At 44.6% G+C, this 7,259-nt stretch overlaps 1 protein-coding gene across 2 annotated transcripts in view; it reads right to left on the bottom strand.

The window, feature by feature from the left end:
* The window catches only part of DNAAF4 (dynein axonemal assembly factor 4), a 51,117-nt gene that overhangs the window by 12,735 nt on the left and 31,123 nt on the right, over positions 1-7,259 (bottom strand). The window lies entirely within an intron of this gene.

The raw sequence follows: 7,259 nt of genomic DNA, 5'->3' as shown, positions 1-7,259 counted from the left end.
CGAGAAATCACCCCCCAGGGGGGATGGTCACGCCGCAATCCCTTCTCCTCCATTCTCCTCTTGGGATATTGGGCACGCACGCACACGCGCCCGGCGTGAGTTTTAAGCCACCGGGTCCAGGACGCGAACCGCGGTCGACTACGTGGGAGTCCAGTTCCACAGCCATTACGCTAACTGCTGGTTCCCTCATGGTGGTTTTGATCTGCATTTCCAGAACAATCAGTGAGGTCATCTTTTTAGGTTTACTGGCCATTTGTATATCTTCTTTGGAGAAGTGCCTATTTAAGTCCTTTGCCCATTTCTTTTTGGGTGATACATCCTGGCACTTAGGCAGTTTATAGAGACTAGAATTAGAGTAGAAAGTGATTTTATTTCACAATCATAATAAAATGCTAGGTATTAGACTGTAGAATTGCAGAGAAGTCTTCAAAAAATTCACGGTAAATGCACATTATGAAAAAAACAATGCAAGTATTTTAAAATTTATTCACACCAAAATAAATTTGTGTTTTAATTTTATTTTTCCATGACCTGTTTGAGGTTCCCTCCTATATCCCTTAATTCATTCCTTTCTTTTCTTTTTTTTTTTTTTTCAGAGGCTTTTGCTATAGGGCGCATGTGCTCACCAGAGAGAGAGAGACAGAAAGAGAAAAATCGGGGATGGTCACGCCGCAATCCCTTCTCCTTTCTCTGCTCGGGATCTTGGGCATGCAAGCACACGTGCTCGGCATGAGTTTTAAGCCACCGGGTCCGGGACACGAACTGAGGTCGACTACGTGGGAGTCCAGCGACATAGCCATTACGCTAACTGCTGGTCCCCATTCCTTTTTTTTAAAAAAAATAATTATTTATTTAATTTTATCTATTCATTAATTTATTTTAATTTGACCAGAGAGACACAGAAAGAGAGAGAGAAAGATAGTAAGCCCCCCAGGTCTGGGACTCAAACCATGGTTGGCCATGTGGAAGTGTCCAGTTCTTTAACCACCATATCACCTGCTGGTCCCAATTCATTCCTTTTTCACATTATAATTTGCTTTAGAAAATTAGGTATGCAGTAGCCTTGGTGCAAAGAAAAAGATTTTAAGTCTGGGGTCAGGACGAGACCCAGTAAAAACTATGCTAAAAATCAATCACTAAATAATCTCAAAGAAACAGAATAATGGTCCATCCACCTAATGACTACCAGTGTCTGGGAGAGTAGCTCTTAAAGTTATTTACAGGTTCTGAGTCACATAAAGCTATTAAATAATATACCATACATATGCCTAAATTAGATTACCTAGACTGTTTTATGTGAGATGTTCTCAGTAAGCAACTATCTGGTACAATGTGAATTGGAAAAGGTAAAATATGTTCATGAGCAAATAAATTACCTAAGCTATATGTATTTTTCTGAAAGGTAGATTTGGCACTTAAAGCTAAGACACTACAGTAGAAGGCTAAGTAGAGAAAAATGAAAACATTCTGTGGCTTTTTCAACCTATTTTTGAGAAGAAAATAGTTCCTAAATCATTTTCCCAAGCTTCTTGAAAGGCATGCCCATTTCTGTCCTTTCATTAAACAAGTGTGTTTAAGCACAGTGAAGACAGCTGGACCAATTTTGCCTATGCAAATAAAGCTTCCATAAAGCAAAGCCTCCGGAGATGAAAGAATTTCGTTCTTTGGCTTTAAATTCTACGTGTTGCTTCTCACTTGGTTCTTCTATACTGCATAACATTGCCAAGAAAAGACATTTTTCTAACAATTGTACCTTTCCTTTAATCTGTGTATATTTGCTGCTCTGACCCACTGTGCTCTGCTTCTCTGGGTATTATTAGTTACTAAGTTTCCCCCATTTCTCCTCATTTTCAACTCTTTTCCTCTTCTCGTATTTTGCATCTCTCTTTTTTTTCTATGTAAATTGTAGGTACGTAAGACAAAATGGCACCCAAACAACAGAGACTAAAGACTAAAGTGGGACCAGCAGTTAGTGTAATGGCTATGTCGCTGGACTCCCACGTAGTCGACTGCTGTTCGCGTCCCGGATCCGGTGGCTTAAACTCACGACGGGCACATGTGCGTGCGTGCCCAAGATCCCGAGAGGATAATGGAGGAGAAGGGATTGCAGCATGACCATCCCCCTGGGGGGGGGATTTCTCACTTTCTGTCTCTCTGTCTCTCTTTGTCTGGCGAGCGCACGCGCCCTACAGCAAAAAAAAAAAAAAAGGGGGACCAGCAGTTAGCGTAATGGCTATGTCGCTGGACTCCCACGTAGTCGACTGCTGTTCGCGTCCCGGATCCGGTGGCTTAAACTCACGACGGGCACATGTGCGTGCGTGCCCAAGATCCCGAGAGGATAATGGAGGAGAAGGGATTGCAGCATGACCATCCCCCTGGGGGGGGGATTTCTCACTTTCTGTCTCTCTGTCTCTCTTTGTCTGGCGAGCGCACGCGCCCTACAGCAAAAAAAAAAAACCTCCCCCCCCCAAAAAAAAAAAGACTAAAGTAATTACAATCTACCAGTCACTCTAGACTGGCACAAAGAACATTCTGTTCTGGGTTGCTGCAAATACATTGTTTTTCAGAAATGAGTAGTGACACATACACACATACACACACACACACACACACACACACACACACACATGTTTTGCTGTAACTGTCAGTCAAAACTCCAGCCCTGACTAACAATGTTATCTGCCCTTTCCACTCTTAGATCCAAATCACATCATTAGTCTATCCGAAATAAGATCAGACCAAACACTGCCTAGGTCCTTCAGCCAGTTTTAGCACCGTAACACCTTGTGCCAAAGTATTTTCTGTCTCTCTTGCTAGAGGACACATGTGCTCACCAGAGAGAGACAGAGAGACAGAGGAAGAGAGGGAGAAGAACCGCACGACGGGTTATAGTCAAGCCGCAATCCCATCTCCATGTCTCCATCCTGCTGGGATTTTGGGCTACCATGTACATGCACCTGGTGCTTGCTAGGGCTGGGATCCAAACTGTGGTTGGCCATTATGGGATGTAGCTCCCTTTACCACTCAGCCATGAGGCCAGCCTAGTGCCACGGTACTTTCTAACCATGTCCATCAAACCTGTTATCTTTGGGCACTGATCAAAAAGCAAGCTTCTCCCTTGTCCTCATGTCAAAGTCCCTGTTTATTGGCTTTTCTTACTACCCTCATCCATTTCTGCCCCTTTAAACTTTCTCATTCCTGTTTTTGCCACAATTGACTCAACCTCCCAATCTTCTCCTATATCCTGGGCATTTCCAAAAACTGCTTATTGGGGCTGGCAGGTGGCATGGTGGTTAAGGGTGTTGGACTCCCACATGGCCAACCGTTGTTCGAGTCCAGAACCTGGGCTTGCTTTCTCTCTCTCTCTCTCTCTCTCACTCTGGTCAAATTAAAATAAATAATGTTAAAAAAATAATTCCTCGGACCAGCAGTTAGCGTAATGGCTATGTCGCTGAACTCCCATGTAGTCAACCGCGGTTCGCGTCCTGGACCTGGTGGCTTGAAATTCACGCCGGGCGCGTGTGCGTGCGTGCCCAAGATCCTGAGAGGAGAATGGAGGAGAAGGGATTGCAGCATGGCCATCCCCCCGGGGGGTGATTTCTCGCTTTCTGTCTCTCTGTCTCTCTCTGTCTATCTGGCAAGCGGACATACCCTATAGCGAAAACCTCTCCAAAAAAAAATTCTTTAAAAAAAAATTCTTAAAAAAAAAAATTCTTAAAAAATAACTTCGCGGGACCAGCAGTTGCTGTAATGGCTATGTCACTGGATGCCCATGTAGTTGATCGTGGTTCTAGTCCCAGACCAAGTGGTTTAAACTCATACCAGGCACGTGTGCATGGGTACCCAAGATTCCAAGAGCAAAATTCCAAGAGGAGAAGGGATTGTGGCGTGGCCATCCCTCCTGGGGGGTGATTTCTCGCTTTCTATTTTTCTGGTGAGCACACACCCAAGAGCAAAAAAAAAAAAAAAAAAAAAAAACTTGGCTTGGGTCCAGCAGGTAGCATAGTGGTTACAGCACTGGACTCCCACATGGCTGACTGAGGTTTGAGTCCTGGACCCGACAGCTTGAAAGTCACACCAGGCGCATGTGTGTGCATGCCCCAAATCCTGAGAGAATAATGAAAGAGAAGGGACTGTTGCATGGTCATCACCCCTGGGAGGTGATTTCTCACTTTCTCTCTCTCTGTGCCTCTGGTGAGTGCATATGCCCTTTAGCAAAAATCTCTCTCTTCTTCTTTTTTTAAATAATTATTTTACTTTATTTTTTCATTCATTCATTTATTTTGACTAGAGAGACACAGAGAGACAGAGAAAGAGAGAGAGAGAGAGAAAGAAAGTGAGAAAGCAAGCCACCAGGTCTGGGACTCAAACCATGGCCAGCCATGTGGGAATGTCCAGCACTTTAACCACCACGTTACCTACTGGTCCCCAAATCTCTCTATCTCTTAAAAAAAAACTTGGTTCTGCTCTGAGGGCAGTGATATCTCTACCACCCTCTCTACTAAGGTCCACATAAGGGGCCAAAACTGTAGTAACTGGAATTTCTCAGGCTGACTTCTACTAGTTCCAAGCAGTAACTCTTCCTGTATGGAAAAATTATCATCCTTTGGAATTCACATCTTATCCTGGAATCTTCTAGGCACTGTTTTCTACAGGCATTTTTTTTTTTTTTTTTGGAGAGGTTTTTGCTACAGGGCGTGTGCGCTCGCCAAACAGAGAGAGAGAGAGACAGAGAGACAGAAAGTGAGAAATCACCCCCCAGGGTGGATGGTCACGCCACAATCCCTTCTCCTCCATTCTCCTCTCGGGATCTTGGGCAAGCACGCATACATGCCTGGCGTGAGTTTAAGCCACCAGGTCGGGGCCTCAAACCGCAGTCAACTACGTGGGAGTCCAGTGACATAGCCATTATGCTAACTGCTGGTCCCTGGCATATATATATATTTTTTAGAGGTTTTTGCCATAAGGCAGATGTGCTTTCCAGAGAGGAGAGACACAGAGAGAGACAGAAAAGGAAAGTAAGAAATCACCACCCCCTCTCCACTCCCCCCCCCACCCTGCTACACCATAATTCTTTCTCCTCTGTTAGGATTTTGGGTGCATGCTCACACATGCCCAGCATGATTTTCAAGCCACCAGGTCCAGGGCTTGAACAGCGGTCGGTCATGTGGGAGTCCAGCCACCTTAACAACCATACCGCCTGCTGTTCCTTTTTTGTTATTGTTAGAGGATGTCTGTGCTCTCCAGAAAGAGAGAGAGAGAGAGAGACATGGCAAGAGGGAAATTGAGAAAGTACCCCTCAGGAGGGGATGGCCATACAGCAATCCCTTCTCCTTAGTGACTGCAAGTAGGAATACTGTAATCACAAGGGACAGAGAGACAGAGAGCGGGAAATCACCCCCAGGGGATGGCCACACTGCAGTCTCTTCTCATGCTCTTCTCGGGATCTTGGCCATGCATACACATGCATCTGGTGTACCTTTCAAGCCTCTGGATCTGGGACTCGAACCACAGTTGGCCATGTGGGAGTCCAGCGATGTAGCCATTACACCAGCTGCTGGTCCTTTGTTTTGTTTTTGAGAATTTTTTTGCTATAGGGCACATACACTTGCCAGAGACAGAGAGAGGCAAAGAGACAGAAAGTGAGAACCACCCCCAAGAGGGGATGGCCACACTGCAATCCCTTTCCCTCCATTCTCCTCTTGGGATTTTGGACACCCACATACATGCGCCTAGCATGCATTTCAAGCCACTGGATCCGGATCTCAAACTGTAGTTGGCCATGTGGGCGTTAAGTGCCTTAACCACCACAGCACATACTGGGCAGAATAATTTTGTTTTTTGTTTGTTTAGCTTAGATTTGTTTAAAGTACGTGTGCTCACTGGAGAGTGACAGGAAGAGCAAGAGGAAAAGTGAGAAAATCAACCCCTCAGAAAGGATGGCCATGCCACAATCCTTTCTCTTCCATTCTCCTCTCGGGATTTTGGACATGTACGCACACACACCTGGCATTTTTTTCAAGCCTCTGGGTCCTGAACTTGAACTGAGAAGTCAGTCATGTAGGATTGAGCCCCTGAACCTCCACACCACCTATTGGCCCAAAATCTGTTTTGTTTTAAGCCACTAAGTTTGTGGCATTTTGTTACAGGAGGCCTAACCTCTGCGGTACAGTTGCATACCAGACTACAGAACAGGAAACCACATGCTGACTGAGTCCCTGCCATAGTCAACCAGAAAACACACAGGGTGTGTGCACACAAGCATAGGATCCTGGCAGGCTGGAGACTAGAAGAAACAGACTGATGTTCTCACTCTCTCCCATGAATGCACACATACTTTATCATTAATGTTTTAAAAAAGAGGGCCAGCCGATGGTGTGGTGGTTAGGGTAGCTGGATCCCACATGGCTGACTATGTAGTTCAAGCCCCATACCCAGGAGCTTGAAAAAGATGTGTGTGTGTGTGCATACCTCCAAAATCCTGACAGGATGAAGATATGGATGAAAACAGACATGACTTTGTCTTTCTCTGTCTTTGTCTCTCTCTCTCTGGCTAGCTCATATTAAAAAATATAGTTTATTTTTTTAAGTATGTTTTTAAGGGAGATATCGGAAATAACTTAAATATAAAAGTGATTTTAAGACGTATTTTAACAGGCATTCCAAAAGGTGTGTTTTCATTTTTATGACAGATACATTTTTAAAAAAGAGCTTTATTTAATTGGTATAAGATCTGATTTTTTTAAAAGGTTTTTGCCATAGGATATGTGCACTCTCCAGAAAGAAAGAAAACGAGAAAGTGAGAATTTATCCCCAGCAGATGGCCATGTTGCAATCCCTTCTCCTCCATTCTCCTCTCAGGATTTTGGACACACACACATGCCTGGCATGATTTTCAAGCTGCTGGGTCCGGGATTCGAACTGCAGTCAGTCATGTGTCTATAAATTATGTCTACAAATGATCGATTCTGAGAGGCATCGGTTGATACCCTATAGTAAAAAATGCAGTTCTTGGGACCAGCAGATGGCATAATGGCTATGTTGCTGGACTCCCATGTAGTCTACCATGGTTCAAGTCCCAGACCCGATGACTTAAACTCATGACAGGTGAGTGTGTGTGTGTGCCCAAGATCCCAAGAGGAGAATGGAGGAGAAGGGATTACAGCATGGCTAATCCCCTGGGGGTGATTTCTCGCTTTCTGTCTCTCTGTCTCTCTTTCTGGAGAATGCACATGCCCTATAGCAAAAATCTCTCAATA

The sequence above is a fragment of the Tupaia chinensis genome, unplaced genomic scaffold (assembly GCF_000334495.1).
Source record: "Tupaia chinensis unplaced genomic scaffold, TupChi_1.0 Scaffold141943_1, whole genome shotgun sequence".
Taxonomy (NCBI): domain Eukaryota; kingdom Metazoa; phylum Chordata; class Mammalia; order Scandentia; family Tupaiidae; genus Tupaia; species Tupaia belangeri.
The sequence above is the reverse complement of the archived record's forward strand: the minus strand, read 5'-3'. Positions and strand labels throughout refer to the sequence as shown.